The sequence below is a fragment of the Triticum urartu genome, chromosome 7, assembly GCF_003073215.2.
Source record: "Triticum urartu cultivar G1812 chromosome 7, Tu2.1, whole genome shotgun sequence".
NCBI lineage: Eukaryota > Viridiplantae > Streptophyta > Magnoliopsida > Poales > Poaceae > Triticum > Triticum urartu.
The window spans coordinates 491,227,048-491,246,210 of NC_053028.1; the positions used below are offsets into that span (position 1 = coordinate 491,227,048).

Sequence of the window (19,163 nt, forward strand, 5' to 3'; positions counted from 1 at the left end):
ATCATACAAAAATCATATAAAACTATTGTAAACTTGGCATGAATACTTCATAAATTATCGATACGTTGGAGACGTATCAGTGCGTCCATATTACGGAAAAAATGATTTGCCCCTGACTGCTAGGACCCACCAGCTACATCTTCGCACGCAAGGAAATGCCTAACAGTCGGGACCCACAGCGTCGAAGCGTACGTATCGTTGTCATTCTGGTCGCGAACGTGTACGTACATACTGGTCGATCGTCTGTCTGCAGGCTGCAGCGATGAACCGTGGTCGTGCAAGGAAGGGCACATGTCATAGTAGAGGCGCGCACGTAGCATGTACACGTACGTACAGCAGCCAGGGTGCAAGAAAGAAAATACGGCCACGTACGTACATACGGGCGGGGTCTCTAACGCCTTCTCGCGCATACGTACGGCCAGGGCATGTGTACATGGCTGGGTCGGAACGAAGAAACTGCGTCGTCTCGTGTTCATGGGGAGGCAACGGAATGCTTGTGTTCATCGGGAGGCAACGTGACGCGTGTTGTTCATCGGGAGCCAACCGGCTTGGATGGAACAACCGATGAAAACGAGGCCTGGCGTATCGCAAAACGGAGGAAACGGCCTGGTGTTCGACCGGCCACGGTCGAAATGGGATCCTGTTCATCGGGAGGGGTCTGGCGTACCGCAAAACGGAGGAAACGGACTTATGTTGGACCTTCTACGGTCGAAACGGGGTCCTGTTGACCGGGAGGGGTGTGGCGTACCACAAAACGGAGGAAACAGACTTGTGTTAGAGCGCTACGATCGAAACGGGGGTCATGTTCATCGGGAGGGGTGTGGCGTACCGCAAAACGGGACTCCACGGGATACTATTTATCTCCACCGTCGACCTCCTCCAGCCTCCACGGGCTACTGTTCATCCACCGTCGACCTCCTCCAACCTCCACTTGCGACTGTTCATCCACGGGCTTCTGTTCATCCATCCTCAACCGGCTACTATTCAACCAGCCCTCTCCACGGGGTCCTGTTCAACCACCACTCCACGGGCTACTGTTCATCCAGCCCTCCACCGGCTGCTGTTCAACCAGCCCTCCATCGGCTACTGTTCAACCAGCCCTCCATGGGGTCCTGTTCAACCAGCCCTCCACGGGGTCCTGTTCATCCAGCCCTCCACGGGGTCCTGTTCATCCACCGGCTCGATTCATCGGGGTACTGTTCATCCAGCGGCAACGGCCTCTACTACCACGGGTTCCTATTCATCCAACCGCCACCGGGAACTGTTCATCCAAACCCCCCAACAACGCTCACTGTTCATCCAGAGGCAGCATCGATCGGCTTCCGTTAGCAGCAGCAGCGAAGGAATCGCTCGATCGGGTTCATTTAACAGCCATCGATCGATTGCTCGGGTTCAGTTAGAGCGCAACGCCTCGCACACACACGCGTACGTATGAGAGAAACGCGCATCGCTCAGCCCCCGACCACCCACCGTACCGGGAACTCCCCGATATTTTCTGCGCCCTCGCTTCTACCACGGTTTTCTCCATCATGGACGGCCCAAAGAATGTCATGCAGTTGCGTCTCCGGCCCACCCAGGACGAAAAGCCCATTCTGTCATGATTTTTTGTCATAGAAGTAGGAGCCCACCACATCTATGATGACCGGGTTTTGTCACAATTATCTTCATAAAAGTGTCATAAGTATGACAAAAAAATTCGTTCGGCCCAAAATGTCACGGATGTGTCTTTTTTTGTAGTGTACAAATATGTGAGTAGGGGCAGCCCTCCAAACACAGGCCCTTTCATTGACAACCGTAGGTATGAAGAGACCAAGAAGACCTTATTCTAGCATGTCATTGTGCCGTCACCTTACCACTAAGAAAACAACGAAGAGGTCGGGCCCCTACTCCGCTAGTTGTCGACGTAGCTGCCAAACAAAAGAAAGGAGGGAGGCGGAGATGGCAGCGCGGGAGGAATCCTAGGTGACAATGACGGCGTGGGATGAACCCTAGGCGGCGACGGCAGCAGCTGTTTCTCTTGCGAGGGATCCTGCTACGTGAGTGCAAACCTTTTGGTCTGCAAACCAGTGGGTATACAGAAATAGATGCGCTTGTAGAAATTATAGGATGGATGAATATTGTTGTTGTATTGATCTGACCCAGGTGTGGAATATATATAAAGTACAATATGAGAGAGAGACTTGGAGTAGGGGACAAGTCGTACATGGTTTAAACCAATCCTATCTCTGACTCCTAATCTCTAACTTAAACATAATTATACTTCTAACATTCCCCCTCAGTCGTAGTGGGAATGAAGCGGACGATCACGACTGAATTTGAACTCTTGTACTTCCATCGTCTTCTCCGCTACACCATCATCAACTGTGCCTCTAATGGGTCGGCGCCGAGGGCGGTGACCGCGTCCCCTTTTGGTGCCTTCCTGCCTTCTCCTCTATTCCCTCCCGCAGTCACAGCGGGAGTGGCGTGGACGCTAGTGATGACGTGGACATTGTTGACTGGAGTGGTTGCTGATGTGTTGTTGTAGACGTAGCCATTAATGTCAATGTCAAGGTAGCCGATCATGGTGATGTAACCGTGGTCGAGGTAGTTATGGTCGATGGTGTGGTCGTTGTGGATGATGAAGCCACACAAAGCCGGAGGTGCAAAAAATGTGTTATGATGGAGCTGAAGTCGTGGACGATGCACCTTGCGGATGTGAGAGGGTGCCATCGGCGATGAGTCCACCGGTTTGGCCAAGACCAGAGGAAGACCATCGAGCACACATTAGTTTTGCCAGAACCGTGTGGCAATGTAGGGTTGTCACTATAGTGACACTGTGTCGATGTAGTCGTGCCATCGTGGATGACGCGGTCGATGCCATCGTCATGGCGCGGTCATTGCCGTCGTCGAGGTCGCATCTTGCAGAAAAATCTGTCAGAGGACACTAGTTGTCCATCTTGTGGACGAGGCAGCGAGCGGTGTGTCAACGATGATGTTGGTGAAGACCACGTTGATGAAGGCCTTGGCGATGAAGTGTCGGCTTGACACTGCAGCGGCGTGTTGATGATGATTTGTCGCTTGGAGGCGTCCCTCATGGCAACGGGGTGTCAATGTCGTGTCGTGTCAAAGAAGTATGTTGGCTCGTAGCCTGGCGTAGTCGTACTGCTCGATGTCGTTCGGCACGGGAGGTGTCAGTGTAGTTGCAGATCGGTAGCTTGATGCAGGTTCGATGCGTCGGTTCGATAGACGTCCGCCATGTGCATGGTGTGGAATCTAGCTCGGTGCTCTGATACCATGTAGAATTATAGGATGGATGAATATTGTCGTTGTATTGATCTGACCCAGGTGTGGAATATATATAGAGTATGATATGAGAGAGAGACTTGGAGTAGGGGACAAGTCGTACATGGTTTAAACCAATCCTATCTCTGACTCCTAATCTCTAACTTAAACATAAGCGGATTTGCTATTTCACATCTAGATGTGAAATAGCTATCTCACATATAAATTCCTCATTGTTGGATTTGTTTTGTTTTCAAAATTCGTGCACATATGATCTGACGATTTGTTCGCTTTGATTGTACGATCTGGCGATTTATAGGGTGCGCTCACGCAGCCCGCACAGGATGTGCATGCGGCGTGCCAGCATAGGCTAGCCCATGTGTGTGCTAGCGTGAGATGCCTTTCATTTCTGTATTTTTTTAATTTTTTGTCTATTGTTGTATTGTCTCGATGCATTGCAGTTTGTTGCAGTTTGTTAGATACTTTTTTGTCTTCTTTTCATTTCTTTTCTCCCCCTTGCGACACTATAATATGTGTATATATCAGATGATGTGTGCAGGCACCTCCTTTGTGTGTGTATATACCGTATGATTGGTCATGCATTTTTTTCGTTGTTTTGATTTGTATTCATCTATGCAACATGTCCATGGAATAGTAAATCATGTATCAAAATTGCTACTCATATAGATGTGTGTGATGGCTCATCTAAGTTTCAGTTCATTTGATTTGTCCCTATAAATTGTATGCAATTCTTTGATCGGGGTTGTTTTGTCCCGTGCATCAAGTGTCGCTCGTCTGTTGTTCATTTTACGTCCCATCATACCGTGCGTCTTTCTTTTTTGGGCTGTTTTTCATCGTCTTTTTTCGCTATGTTGTAGTTGAAGAGAAGAGTTGTCTGTATAAGTTGAAGAGATGAGTTGACCGCTAGCTCGTTGGTTCTGTCTCTTGGCTCTCTCTATCCCATTGCTCTTTGTCTTGGGAGTAGAGGCGACCCGGCCAAGTTTCTAAACAGTACAATGATGGGCAACGACCCATTTCTTGTTTTTATTTTTTGTTTGCAAGTCTAACCCTAACATGTAAGAACCTTCTGTCTTTTTATTATTCTTGTTCTAGTTGCAAGTTGATCACCGACATGCATCTGGGCCCAAACCATTTTGGTCTTTCTTGCAAGTGTACTCCTAACTGGGTTCACCGTTTTACTTTTTTTATTCTAGTTGCAAGTCAACCACCGACATGCAAACTGGAGCTCGTCTCTTTTATTTTTACTAGCACAAACGCCCGTGCGTTGCAACGGAAGAGAATTTTTTTTAGCATGCACTCAATTTTTCTAAGAAATATATATGCAAGCACAACCCCCATGTTTCGCTATGAAGAAAGTGCTAGTTACCCTGTCCACCTAAACACCGAACTCAAAACATCTGACTGCATGGCACGGCAACATCAGAACGTTGCCACCCAAGGAGGCGTTGCAACGGGATATTAATATCCTTGAACCCACGCATCTAAATAGATAAATATCAAGCCAAATAACTATTACAATGAACCGCTAAATTCTGGCATGCAAACGGAAGACAATGACAATCTCCATTTATCAAAGAACAAAAAATTGTATGAAACTAAAACAAGAAATTTGGTCTCATACTATGAATAATTCATAATACAACAACATCTTATCAGGTCAAGGGTACAAATTATTTCTAGTGAAGTGCAGAACCCATGGGTGATTGACCTTACAAATATGATAATTCTGGTAACAAAATTGCTTGTCTTTTCCATATGTGCCAAAATGATCCTTGATAGAACACATGGATATAGTTCAAAAATGAACCGAGGATCAGAAGCTTGTGGATTGACCCGTTTCAAATTTAGTATGAACATGAGTAAAATAATTATAATAATTTATGACTGGACTGGAAATGTGATCTCCTCTGTGGATAACACCTGCAAAATAATGATATAATGTACTTGAATCTAGGAAAGAACTTATATGTAAAATTTTAGATAAGACTAATACCAAGCTGTGCATGTCTAGTTGTCCTGCTGAGCTCCATCTCAGCTGCAATCTCTGGACCAACTCACTTCTTAGCGATCAACAATGAGCGCAGGCAAGTCACTATGACAACACATGAATGTCTCACAACAGATGCATCCAATAATTCAAACCGGCAGTTAAGCATCACTATGTACATTGCCGATGAAGAACCTAGTACAGTGTTGCTGATTCAGAAAATAAATATGCAAAGCCGATGCTACTATTTTCAGGTATATACACAGTACCAAATAGAGGTAGATTCATCAGTGAATATGTGAGTCCTTGATTGCACTGTCATCAAAAAAGCTGCTCATTGCCCATGTTTGTCTCCCAATTAGCTACAAACAGACAATAAGGTCAACTAACAATGCACATTTTCATTGAGTTAAAAGCATAGCCTGCAAAATGAATTAGATGCCAAGATTTCACTATTCTTTAGTGCACTGAAGATCAATGGAAAACGCAAATCAGCAAAGGCCTGCAATCATGGTATTTCATTCAAGTCTGTAGCATTGTGATCAGGTCTGCAGTTATGGTATTCCATTCAGGTTTGTAGCATTGAGATCATTGTCGTGTCTTGGTAACCATCATGATGTACAGCCCCGGAGGTGTCAGCCGACAATACCAGCATCCATTGGAAATCTGCAACTATGTATCAGCACCTTGTGCATGTGCATGCCTGTAAGACAACTAACTCATGGTCTTCTTACCTGCTGTTCCTGATCGTTCTTCCTTGGACTTCAGTTTGGAATATTGACGGCCTAACAAATCAAAAGCATTTCAATCCATCTCATCAATCAGCTTATGTGCTAGCTCAGAGCGCCCAACCTTTTCAGGTCACTGATCAGTGGACGGTGGATATATAAATCAAAGGCTGGTGTAACTTATACGCACTTGGACTCGGGCATCGCCTTGAGGTCATGGTGGACACCGTCTGGTCCAGTCCGATCCCTGACCAAGCTGTTGTTTGGATCGGCAGGTGGGCTATGTGAGCGAGTGATGTGAGGAAGCGGACGACGTGCGCGAGTGCCAACGTGCCTGACAAATTAACTGACAACTGAAACTTTGATGAAACTGATGAACTGAATTTTCTGAATCTGATGAAACTAAATCTGACAAAACTGATGAAACTGAAACTGTCGAATCTAAGGGAACTTCAGGACAACATAGGTGGCACCGTAGTGGCCTCGTGCGAAGGCTGCTGCAGCCTTAGAGGGAGCTGCACGAGGTAGGGCCAGCCGAGTTGGTCGTCATCCCTTGTCGTGGATCATTGGAGCTACGGGTCGCAGGTGGCGGAAGAGCATATCCGGGGCTGGGAGGAGTAGCCGCGGGTCGCCGCATATAGGGCACGTTAATCCTGTACGGGCAGCCAGCATACCCAATCAGGATTAAGTCACGAACCCGCAATCCTGATGAAGTCAGATCTCTCGATAATAGGCTGCCCGGTGTGATGCAAATGCTAGCAGTATGTGTACTTCTTAAATTAAGTGAAGCAAGTTCATACAATAATTAGAAGGTTCAGTACACTTTTCTGTTTCAAATTGTTTTTCTTGTGATGCGGCAAAGAAATTCTCCTACAGTTGCAAAAATCATTATTCATAGTTTAATAGTAATAATGTTCAGGCAGGCACAAATTTATTGCTAAATGTCCGTGCCAACTATGACATCAGAGGTCTCCCGTTGTATCTGGAGTAGTGAATCCGAAACTTTTTGTTCTACTGAACCTATATAAATCTCAGATTCTCAATCCAAGAGCTTCTAACTCTTCTCCTCGACATCAGTAACGCCCATTTGTATCTCAATTATGGTATGGAGTGAAATCTAGGGTAAAATAGAAATGATTGAATAGGCTTAGCAATGCTTTTGCAAGTTTAAAACACAACTTTCAGTGATGGGAGAAGATCAAAATTTCATGTTACCTACATGTTCAGTAAAACATGAGTACATTGCTTGCAATACGGCCTATAAGTAGGATCAAGATTTCAAGATCGGCGTTTCTGCACAAGAGAGTTTCACCAACAGTAGCAAGTTACCTGGTGGGGTATAACAACCACTGCTGCTCGCTAGAGTCCGACCGTAACGACGTATTCATATGTAAATATATATTCAATAAATATGTAAATCCCAAATCTGTATTTTATCAATTTATTGAAGCTATAACTTTTATATTTTAGCATGACATGATTAATATAGAAAACTATGTAGGTTTGCAGCATGATAATTATCAAAATGACTTTGTATATAAACTACCAATAAGATATTCCAAGTTGTTCCGAAAATAACAGAGAAATGTTACTACATACCCATACTCCTCAGGCATATTTTTCTGTTGTTATTCATACGTCATTGCATCACACACACACACACACACCAGAATTGATTGCATCAAGTGTACTCCATTGCATCTGCCAACATTAATTGCGATATATGTCAGTGTACATAGATATCAAGAAAACTTACAAACTTTCATAGAAATAACTTCAGCAATCTTACAGTTGGAGTTGCTGTCAAAATTATTCTCCATAGATCATGTGCTAGTTTTTTTTTCTTTCTTTTTTTGCATAAAGCTCTCCATCTTCACTGCATAATTGTTACGTAGGTTGAAGTGGACCTTGTTAGATCAATACAATAGGCTAATTCCCATAAGAGAAATGATTTTGCAGGATACTTCGACAAATAAGTTAATGAAATTTTGCAACCTGGTAAGCAAAAGAGGTAGGCGCAAGATGAGAATTCACATGCAGTTGCAGAATAAATATGATGTGTCACCAATTAAATTGCTCTCGTCAGATTTGTTAATCATAATGGCAATCTTGGGGGAAGAAGTAGAGGGCCCTGAAGCAGGTAGGACGACACGGAGGCAGACCATGTGTGTCGCAGCTTGCGGAACTAAAATTTAAACCAGCAGCAGTTCAGGTTACATGAGAAAACTGGAAATAGTTATTTACTAAGGTTTAGTCAATATAAGGAAAAGATGGGTAGAAAGCATACTGTACCCAATTCATGGTACATGTCTCTGAGTCTTTCAACAATATTATAGCCCTGATCCTTGTCCCTTTCTTTAGAAACACTGAAATACTCCTCAAACTTAGAAATTCAGACTATACTGCTTAGCTGCAGTATAACACCCTGACCTGAACTCTTTATTTGGTGCCAGGTAGCACTTTGATGCCGTTTTTATATGTTCCAAAACTGTAGGTGGACTGGTGGAGTACTACTTAAGTGATGAGGATCTTCTGATGCATATCATGCCATCGATTACCTCTCTTTGGACATCTTCCTTAATTTAGTAACTCAATTTTCTAATGGGAAACTAATGGCGGAGATCCTATAAACCTCTGATGCAAATTACCTATCCACGACAGAGTCATAGAACAATCAAGCTATTCTTTTTCTTTACTAATATTGCGGGTTGTACAGATCCGGCCAGACCTCACCGCCGACAGGGAGGCATTGAGGTGGGGGACATGTTCGTCGTGATACTCATTAGCATGGCAATGAGAGGGCCTTCCGGCCCAGCGGCTTCATCAACTAGCGCGTGTGCCACTGCCATATACAAGAATCATCTACACAGAATTTCTGTTTAGTGCGTACATGCCTTTTTAATTTGCCAGTGATTGATGCGTGGACTGCCGGAACATGCATTCTAATCAACGGGCGGTGGTGCAGACACTACAATAAACGCAATCAATTCAAAGTCAGAAACAGAAAAGGGATAAGCAGCAGCTAGACCATTCACCAATTGTAGTAACTGCTTCATCTTACAGGCCACACAACTTCAAGAGCATAGCAAGCAAGCAAGCAGAAGCAAAAAAACTGAAGCAACAAAGATAAAAGTCAAACAGCACTCACCGACGGCAACTAGAGCTCTGCGCGGCCCCTGCCAGCGCCATCGCAGACCACCAGCTCGAACGGCCCTACCATGTCACGGACCCTAACGCCGGAGCCGAACGCCAGGTCGCCATCGCCGGTCACGAAGTCGACTCTGTCGGGCCCGACCACCTCCTCCACCGCGGGGGCGTCGGGGCGGCTCCAGTCGACGGCCCCGTCGGAGGCCCACGCCAGCGCGACCGCGGGGCCCCATGCGGGCGGGGAACTCGTAGCACTGCACGGCGTCGACGAGCGCGCCCTCGGTGTCGAGCGGCCAAACCCGGACCTCGGCGTCGGGGTCCCAGCCGTACTTGTCGATGATGGCGTCGACGACATCGTCGAAGAAGGTGGGATCCGGGGCGGGCACCGGCTGACGGCCCGCGAAGGCATAGGCGTGGGAGGAGGCGTTGGAGATGGCCGTGAGCGGGGACAGCGAGGAGCAGCGCGAGGAGAAGTAGGAGGATCGGGCAGGCGTAGGAGGTCCGATTCCCCCGGAGGCCCGGACCAGCGCCGCCGCCATCTTCGTCCTCATGGTGTGTTGGGGACGACGGCCTGGAGTCGCGATTAGGGCAGGCGGAGACCGGGCGTTGCGTCCGTCCGTTCGGGTGAGAACGAATTGTTTTTTTACTTATTACTACTAACTTAAATCTGGAGCGCGGGTTAATTACCAGAAACTTGAGGGAGTGTTTTGCAAAAACGCCGCGACGGTGAATCCGGAGACTCAATCCGTGCTTTATTGCAAGTCAACCACGACATGCAACTAGAGTCCAACCAATTCTTTCTTAGTTGCAAATTCACCACAGACTTGTAACTGGAGATCTGACCATAATTTTTTACCTAAGTTGCAAATTCATCTCGACACATAACTAGGGGGCTCAACCAATTTTCCTGAGTTGCAAGTCCATCATTGATACATAACTGAGGCCAACCTATTTTTTATCATAGTTGCAAGTCCATCCTCGACATGCAATTGGGCTTGACCCTTTTTTCGTCTCAGTTGCAAGTACATCCTTGACACGTAACTAGAGAACCTGACCTGCGACTCGCAAGTAGGGTTTTTTTAGTTGTATATAACGCAGTTACAAGTCCACCACCAACTCGCAACTAGTGGAATTTTGTATTTGTAATTTACACTAGTTCTATGTCCATCATCGACTCGCAACTGGGGGCTTTGTAGTAGTGTAGTTGCCACAATTATAAGTCCACACTCGACTCGCAACTAGGGATTTTTTGTAGTTGTAGTTTCCCTAGATGCAAGTCCACCGCATCTAGGGGCTTTGTAGTCGTGTAGTTACCCATGTTGCAAGTCCACCCTCAACTCGCAACTCGGTACTTTTTTTGTAGTTGTAGTTTCCCAGTTACAAGTTCACTACCAACTCGCAACTAGGGGGGGGGGCTTTTGTTATAGTTGTAGGTTTCCCTAGTTGCAAGTCCATCCTCGACTCACAATTGGGGGCTTGTAGTAGTGTAGTTGCTCCTGTTGCAAGTCCACACATCGACTCACAACTGGGTCTATTTTGTAGTAGTGTAGTTTCCTCTATTGCAAGTCCACACATCGACATGGAACTAGGTCTTTTTGTATTTGCAGTTGGCCCAATTGCAACTACATCATTGATTCATACCTGGAGCTTTTTTGTAGTTGTAATTTTCCCCAGTTGCAAGTTCACCCTCAACTCACAACTAGGAGTTTATAGTAGTATAGTTTCCACTGTTGCAAGTCCACACATCGACTTGGTCTGGGATTTTTTTAATTGTAGGTGTCCCAGTTGCTAGCCCACCACTAACTCGCAATCAGGAGGCTCGTAGTTGTGTGGTTCCCCTAATTGCAAGTCCACCCCTGACTTACAACTAGGGGCTTATAGTAGGTGTAGTTGCCTCAGTTGCAACTCAGCCATCGACTCGCAACTGGGGCTTGTAGTTGTGTAGTTGCCCCAGTTAATTGCAAGTACACCATTGACTTGCAATTGGGAGGCTTGTAGTTCTTGTAGTTGCCCATTTGAAAGTCAACAATCGACTCACAATAAGGGCCTTTTTTGTAGTTCCAGTTTGTCCCAGTTGCAAGTCCACCCTTGACTCGTAACTGGGGGGCTTGTAATAGTGTCTATTTCTTTTGCTACTGTCAGAGTTTTTGCGGAAGTGCCTATGTCAGTTGTATGTCCATCACCAAACACGATCAACTCAATCTGGTCCTGACCTTTTTTCTGCTTCAGTTGCAAGTCCACTCTCAACTCGCAACTGCGCTCGATTTTTTTTGTCCTAGTTGCAAGTCCAGCCTAGACTCGCAACTGGCCCTGGGTTTTTTGTCACCGTTGCAAGTCCACCATCGACTCGCAACTGGGCTCGACCTAGGCCTCGGTCCTTTTTTGTCTTTAGTTGCAAGTCACCCTCAACTTGCAACTTGGCATGACCTTTTTTTGTCCCCGTTGCAAGTTCGCCCTTGACAATTGCAACTGAGCCCAATCCTTTTGTGTAGTTATCCCATTTCCAAGTCCACACTCGACTCGCAAATAGGTCCGTAGTTTGTTTTCCATCCCAGTTGCAGGTACACCCATGACTTGCAACTGGGAATGTAGTTCGTTTTTCACCCTCCACTCGCAACCAGGCTCATAGTTGTCCCAGTTGCAAGTCCGCCATTGAGTTGTAGCCGGTCTCATAGTTTTATGTAGTTGTCTCAGTTGCAAGTCCACCCTCCACTTGGAACTGGGCATGAGAGTTGCAAGTCCACACTCGACTTGTAAATGGGCTCACAGTTTTTTTGCCTTGGTTTGCAAGTCCACCCTCCTAGTTGCAAGGCCACCCCCTACTTGCAATGATGCTTTTTGAGCTTTGTTATTTGTTGCCTTGGTTACAAGCCCATCTTCGTTTTTGCTTTTACGTCATCAATTTTTTCATTCTTAGTGCCAATTGCATGTTCACTACTCACTTGCAATTGGCCTCCAAGTTTTTTCGGATGCAATTAAAAGTTCACATCAACCTGCAACTGGGGTGAGCGATTTATCCGAGTTATAACTCCATGCCCGATATGCAACTAGGGCCCAACCCATTTTTGTTCAAGTTGCAAGTCCACCCTCAACACTCGTCTTGCAAATGGGCCTTCCCTTTTTCCTTAATTGTAAGCCCACCATCGAATCGTAACTGAGCTGAATTATTTAGGTCTCAGTTGCAAGTCCACTATTGACTCGCAAGTCGGCTCGACCGAACCTAGACCATTTTTTTTGCCTTAGTTGTAGAGTCAAACCCACCTAGCAACCGGGCCCTTACCTTTTTTATGTCCAAGTTGCAAGTCCGTCTTCGACTTGCAACAGGACCTCAACTATTTTTTTCCTCAGTCTCAAGTTCATCATTGACTCACAACTGGGCCTGAATTTTTTCTCTCTCAATTGCAAGTCCACCCTCAACCTGCAACTAGTCTGAAAGTTTTTTAATTCATAAACATTTTCAAACTTTTATTATGAACATTTCTCAGTCCTTTAACATTTTTTAAATCATTATTTTGTAATTCATGATTGTTTGCTAATTTGTAAATATTTTCTAAATTTTGTTATTCCTGAATTTCCGTTCATTTTTTAAGAAATCCAATTAAAAACAAATATGTGAAATTTTTCAAGTTGAGGGTGAGTTTGAAAAAAAAATCAAACATGTAAACATTTTAAAATTCACAAACATTTTTCATGTTCGCGGATGAGGTAAGCTGGCCTAAAGGGCGTTGATTTAGCCATTTAGGGACAAGCTTGAGGGTACTCACAAGAAAAAAAGATACGTGCGGGTCAGATAGGAGGCTGGCCTTTTCTTACATGTGAAGAGTGCATGCATGCACCAGGGTAATTATTGTACGGATTTGCTATTTTTCAGTCGACTGTTTTTCAATTCGCCTTCATTCAATTTTGTGTCCGTTCAATCTCACGCTGAGATTCGCGCCCAGTCCTGTCTTGCTTCTTGTTGGTTTTCGGGTTGGTTTTCTTACCGGGCGCGGTTTTCTGCTTTTAACCTGTTTTCCTCGGCCCCGCTCTCCCCAGCCGGTTTACTGTTGGCTTTTGTCATTTTTGAATGTAGGAGCGGGGTGTCGTTCCCCTTTCTCATTTCGATAAGGCAGGGGGAGAGAGCTCCAGCGACGGAGGAGGCGGAGGCGATTACTTCTGTTCATGGCGATTCTGAGCTCATCCACCGCAAGATTTTGATTTCTTCTCCCTCTTCTCTTCGTCCGCCGGCTGCCCTGGTTAGTTGTCCTTGTCTCTCGCGTTTTTCCCGTGGTTTCGTGGCCATGTAGTCACAGATCTAGGGGATTTTGTGGATCCGTGAAGTTTTTTTGTCGTAGTGTTTGTAGTCCGCCGTGGTTGTGCCGTAGGAGGTTGCAGCGTGCCATGCGTAGTCCGTTGTGTCTTCCTTTTCCTGCTGTGGACGGAGGCGAAATCCCTCCCAGTTAGGATCCTGTAGGATATTCTGTTGGAGGCAGTGTTGTGGCTGTTTGATGTGAAGGTGGGCGTAGAACACTAGATTTCTCTTGGTGTTGATGTGGAGGTAGGTGTGGTAGGGTTTAGTTTTGAGGGGTGGGTCCAGTAGATGTTAAACATTGAAGGATTGAGTTCAGTGATACGCGCTTAGTATTAGTGTAGCTGAGATTTTTTCAGAGTTGATCTACAGCTCCTATATAGAGCCTCACTGCAGCATGTTTTTGCTTCTAAGTGTTTCAGCGTTTCTCGTCTTATAGCCTGAACCTTATCATTGTGCAACCTTTTTCCCTCTAATTACTGTGGGGTTAGCTTGTCTTTCTATCATTTCCCCCTACAGTCTCTTCATGTAGCTACCCTGTTGTGCTTCACATAGTATTTTCACCGATAATTACTGTGTAGTTTGGGCGGTAGTTATACTGTAAATTACATAGTAATTTGACCAATAATTTCTGTGAAATTATAGTGTCATATCCCATGATTTACTGTGTAGTTCGACCGATTTTTACACTGTAGTCCGATGCCCCTTTTTACAGTTTAATTTTGCCCATATTTTACACTGTAATTTGTTGCGCTTTCGCACAATATTTTTACCCATAATAACGATGTAATTTGTATGCTAGTTACACTATATCTGATGCATTTTTACAATGTAATTTCTCCCGTATTTTATTGTATAATTTGTATGCTAGTCACCATGTGCTTTATGCATAAGTGGCCTCGCAGATCACCCTGTTTGTTGTGCGGCCCCGTAGTCTTGATGTTTTGTTGAAATCTGAATGATCCCATGACTTCTGTTTGTCTATTTTCTAAACCTTACCAAGGAGTCGATGGATAAGATTGTCCAGTCTTGATTTTGTGAAACCTATGGTGCTTTTGACCACTCATGTGTGGTGGCAGATGCTTGATCCGCGAGTAAGATTCGGTAAACTGGCCATATGTTTGGCAGTAAATGCTCTTGATTATGTGAACTACCACTTCAGAAGTTCTTTGGGAATTTGTCTGTCAATTTTGGTTCTGCTAACAACTATGGGATTTTTTTTCCTAGTTTGTTCAATATCACCATCTCTGGGATTTTTTCTTCCTAGTTTGTTCAATATCACCATCACTATTGTATCTAGTGACGTGAGGCTTGTAAAATATCTTTACATCACATTTTCTGCTTAAGGTTGTTTTGTCGCCCGCATCCAATTCGGAAGCCTGTTGCCTTTGCAGTGTAATCTGTTGTGCTTTTGATCAATATTTTTTACCCATAATAACTATGTAATTTTTATGCTAATTACACTGTAATCTGATGTGTTTTACACTGTAACTTCACCCGTATGAAAAATGGGTAATTTGTGTGCTAGTCACCCTGTGCTTTATGCATTTGTACATTGTAATTTTACCCATTTTTCTTACAGTGTATTTTTCCCTCAGCTCACTATTTGCATTTCTATATTTTGAGGCCCATTTTTTCTCTCTATTGTTTTTCAGGTAGTATCTCAATGGGTAGACTGCAGAAAGTCTGTCGCAAGGATGTTCCCCTAGTTTCTTCAGTCGAGAATGTTGATTCTTTGAAAGAACCTTATGTGCCTAATGATTTTGCTGATAATGGTTCTAATGCTATGTCTTTGGTAGTTATTATTTATCTTCTTATCTTCTTTTCATTTTCATTTTCTTTTCTATTTTCTTTCTTATTAATTTTTCTTCTTGTTTTCTGATTTTTTTTCCTTTTGCAGGGTTGTTCTGGTGATGATGAAGAGTTTGATAAAGCACTTTACAATTTTTGTGTGAATAATGTAAGCCATTTTTTCATGTTTCTGGTGATGATGAAGAGTTTGATGTTTTTAATCCATATTTGTTTCATATGTTGGTTTGATGATTTATGTTTTTTCTTTTTTGATCAGAAAGTCAAGTACCTGAAGAGAAAATTATCATCAGCTGGCAGAAGGAATGTTGTAAGTGTTTTTTTGCTGGGGTATCCCCCTTTTTCTTTCTAGTGTGCCTCAAATTACCCTCGAATGTTGTGCCTTCTTCATTTTGTAGGAACTTTTCAATGTCATCTTCATCAAGAAATAAATCATCTTCTCCAAGGAAGGCATTGCTTTCAGGTTGTTGACGGAAGTCCTCTGTTTCTCCCCTTTCTTCTTGATTGCTTTGGTTCCTGTCACTCCTTGTTGTAGCTGTACATTCAGGATCATCATTCAACTGCATTTTTACTCTCCGGTAGTGAGATTTAATTTTCCAACATTTTCCAATATACAATATGTATACTTGGATCACATCATTTTTTTAGTTTGCTTACCTGTTGTATGTTCATGTTCTCAAACAGGGCCGCCTCCCAAGGATTAGCTTTCATTGCTGCCTCTTGGTCTGCTCGATCGTCTTCATGCATTTCTTGCCATGCCTGTTGAGTAAGTCAAAATATACTTTGTTATTCTCTTATCTTTCGATACCCTAAACTGCGTATTTGTTTCAGATAACATACTCTTGTGTCTTCTAATGAGTTTGTGGCTGATTTCTGCTTGTTTGCTGAAGATTCCATCATTTTGGTTATTCATGTTTGCAGGTCCTCCTGCCGAGTGTATCTGCAAGCAACAAGATAGTTTTATTTTTTTTCCTCATGCTGTTTCAAATTCAGGTATTATCCAGAGCAAATTTTTATAGGTTGTTGCTCTTTTTTGTTACCTTGTATATGATGTCTGATTGTAGGAGTGCAGTAAATGAGAATGATTCATGCAGTAATTCATTTCAATTTATCAACTTCTCAGGCATATAAAGATTTTCCCAGTATTTTTGTTTGTTATTTATGGGCATTTTATAACTCATTTAGTATGAGATCTTCATGTGACATTAACAGTAGATCTTCTTCAGTCATTGCTTTCTGCTTGCTTTGCACCTGCCATTTAGAGTTTTGAAGTAATGTCAGTACAATTGCAAAAAAGGAAATTATTACTGTACAATTTTCTTTGCAATAGTGGTAGTGCTCCTGAAATAGTGGCGGTGCTCCTGAATTTTTTGATGTTCCCTAAATGTGTTCTTTTCTGTATCTACTGAATTGTTGTCTAAATTAACAGTGGCAGTGTTCATCATGTCTGATCATGCTCTACTGTTTAATTTGGTATGATGGCAGTATTTATCTCCATAGTGTTCATCTTGTCTGATCATGCTCTAGTGTTATCTAGTGACAGTAATGTCAGTACATCAGTTGGGATTTCATACATGTCATGCATGCTTGAGTTATTTCTCCTAGTGTTTTTCACTGTTGATTTAATGTCACCACTAAGTTCAGTCCCCTGATCTTTTTGTACTCTCACGAATTAGTGACTTGTCTTTTCTGCTTTGTTTTCTATTCTGGACCTAATGTAGTCTCTCAAAACAGAGGTGACCAAAAGCAGAGTGCAATGGAGGAGATGAAGATTTTTCCTATCAGGTGCTTTTGACGGGTCAAGGAAAGGATAGTAGGGGCGATCGGTTCAACCTTTTCTCGATGTTAGTCGCTTGATGGATCACATATGCAGCCCGACCCATTTTCTTCAAGAAAAACAGACATATAGCTGTCAACAATTTATTGGTTGGAGAATTTGAGTGATAACCAAGTACAAATCAGTTGATTGTTGAATAGACAGTCCTTGTTGTATGCACACTTGAATTAACCAAGCTATTCTCAACATGAGAACCTAGCTAATCGTGGGTGGCTCTCTGGCAGTCGCCAGACAAGTCCGCGTCCGCGCGAGCCCTTCTGACGTGATTTTTTTCGTCAACAACAAACGAGCTAGTGCGGCAGCTTCACAAACAAACAAATAAAAAAGTGAAGGACGCGGTAGACTTGTATCTACTTAGATGAGACAATACAAGTTAGAGCATCTCTAGCAGACCCCGCAAAATCCCGGCCCGCATAAGTCTTTGGCAGTTCGCGAAAAAAGGTGGGAGCAACTAGTTAACGAGCGCTCCTTCGGAGCGCTCCGCGCGTGACAAGTGTCGCGCATGGAGCACTCCCGCAAGGGAAAACCAGTTGCGCGGTTGGTTCCCGGTTTTCCCTTTCCGGTTTGTGGTTTGGTGCGTTTTGCAGTTTGACCCTCGAACTACCTGAATTTTCCATTTTCCCTTTCCCCGCGAAAACACAAAAAAATACCGGTTCACGCGGTTGGTTCCCTTTTTCCCTTTCCCCTTTCCCTTTTTGTTCCCATTATATTTCTGGGTAATGGAGTTTTATGGGGTAGTTACGGGCGGGGACTACCAACACTATCAAATGTCACCTTTCAAGTAAAGAAAAAAAGAAACTTTTTAATGTAAAAAAGCAGTCTCCAGAATCATTCAATCGCGTGGCGCGTTGTACATCGTCATGTGGCACGACGCCTCCGGCGCGAGTGAATCTCCGGCTCGCCTTCGGCTCGTTTAATTTTCATAAACATCTTGAAGGGGTGGCATAGGTCGAAGTGTGTGTCGGTTCATGCGGCGCGTTGTACGTCGTCGTGTGGCACGGCGCCTCTGGCGCAAGGGAACCTCCGGCTCACCTTCGGCTCGTTTAATTTTCATAAACATCTTGAAGGGGGGGCATAGGTCGAAGTGTGTGTTGGTTCGTGCGACGCGTTGTACGTCGTCGTGTGGCACGACACCTCCGGCGTGAGGGAACCTCCGGCTCGCCTTCGGCTCATTTAATTTTCATAAACATCTTGAAGGGGGGGCATAGGTCGAAGTGTGTGCTGGTTCGTGCGGCGCGTTGTACGTCGTCGTGTGGCACGGCGCCTCCGGTGCGAGGGAACCTCCAGCTTGCCTTCCGCTCGTTTAATTTTCATAAACATCTTGAAGGGGGGGCATAGGTCGAAGTGTGTGTTGGTCGTGCGGCGTGCTGGTTCGTGCGGCGTGTTGTACGTCGTCGTGTGGCATGGCGCCTCCGGTGCGAGTAAACCTCTGGCTCGCCTTCGGCTCGTTTAATTTTCATAAACATCTTGAAGGGGGGCATAGGTCGAAGTGTGTGTTGGTCGTGCGGCGCGTTGTACGTCGTCGTGTGACACGGCGCCTCCGGCGCGAGGGAACCTCCGGCTCGCCTTCGGCTCGTTTAATTTTCATAAACATCTTGAAGGGGGGCATAGGCCGAAGTGTGTGTTGGTCTTGCGGCGTGTTGGTCGTGCGGCGTGCTGGTTCGTGCGGCGCGTGTTTAATTTTTATATAGCAGGTTGTGCTGAAGGCACGGGTTTGAAGCATGTGTTTGAAGCATGTGCTGAAGTTTGTGCTGAACATTGTGCTGAAGGCACAAGTTTGAAGTAATTGCAGTCACGTCTATTTATGAGCTAGGTTTGTGTGTGCATTCACATGTGTGTATACTACGAAGGCATTGGTATGTTGCCTGCGGAGGCACGGGTTTGATGCATGTGAAGTCACGTGTCGTAGGAGCTACCCACGGTTGAGGCGTTCTTGGTATGTGTGTGTGTGGATATTGCCCGGAGGCATGGTGACCCAGGGTTTGGTGGCACAAAGGCCATTTCACCTCTGGAGCCACGGGAGGGTGGTCTCCAGAGTCACGCGTAAGGCTATGTGTGTGTGTGTGTGTGAATATTGCCCGCAGG

General features: G+C 44.7%; 1 long non-coding RNA gene across 9 annotated transcripts; it reads right to left on the reverse strand.

Moving 5' to 3' along the window:
- Positions 1-4,878: 4,878 nt before the first annotated feature.
- On the reverse strand, positions 4,879-9,765 carry LOC125519757. Of its 9 annotated transcripts, none has more exons than XR_007288303.1 (6): positions 9,146-9,765; positions 7,787-8,182; positions 6,188-7,698; positions 6,004-6,054; positions 5,276-5,935; positions 4,879-5,202 (listed from the first exon to the last, which is right to left on the reverse strand). It is a non-coding gene; the product is annotated as an uncharacterized LOC125519757 (long non-coding RNA). The 9 variants fall into 9 exon arrangements; XR_007288308.1 differs by adding an exon at positions 8,290-8,965 and having other exon boundaries at positions 5,276-7,698; positions 7,787-7,873; positions 7,993-8,182; XR_007288307.1 differs by having other exon boundaries at positions 5,276-6,650; positions 7,597-7,698; positions 7,787-7,873.
- Positions 9,766-19,163: the final 9,398 nt, after the last annotated feature.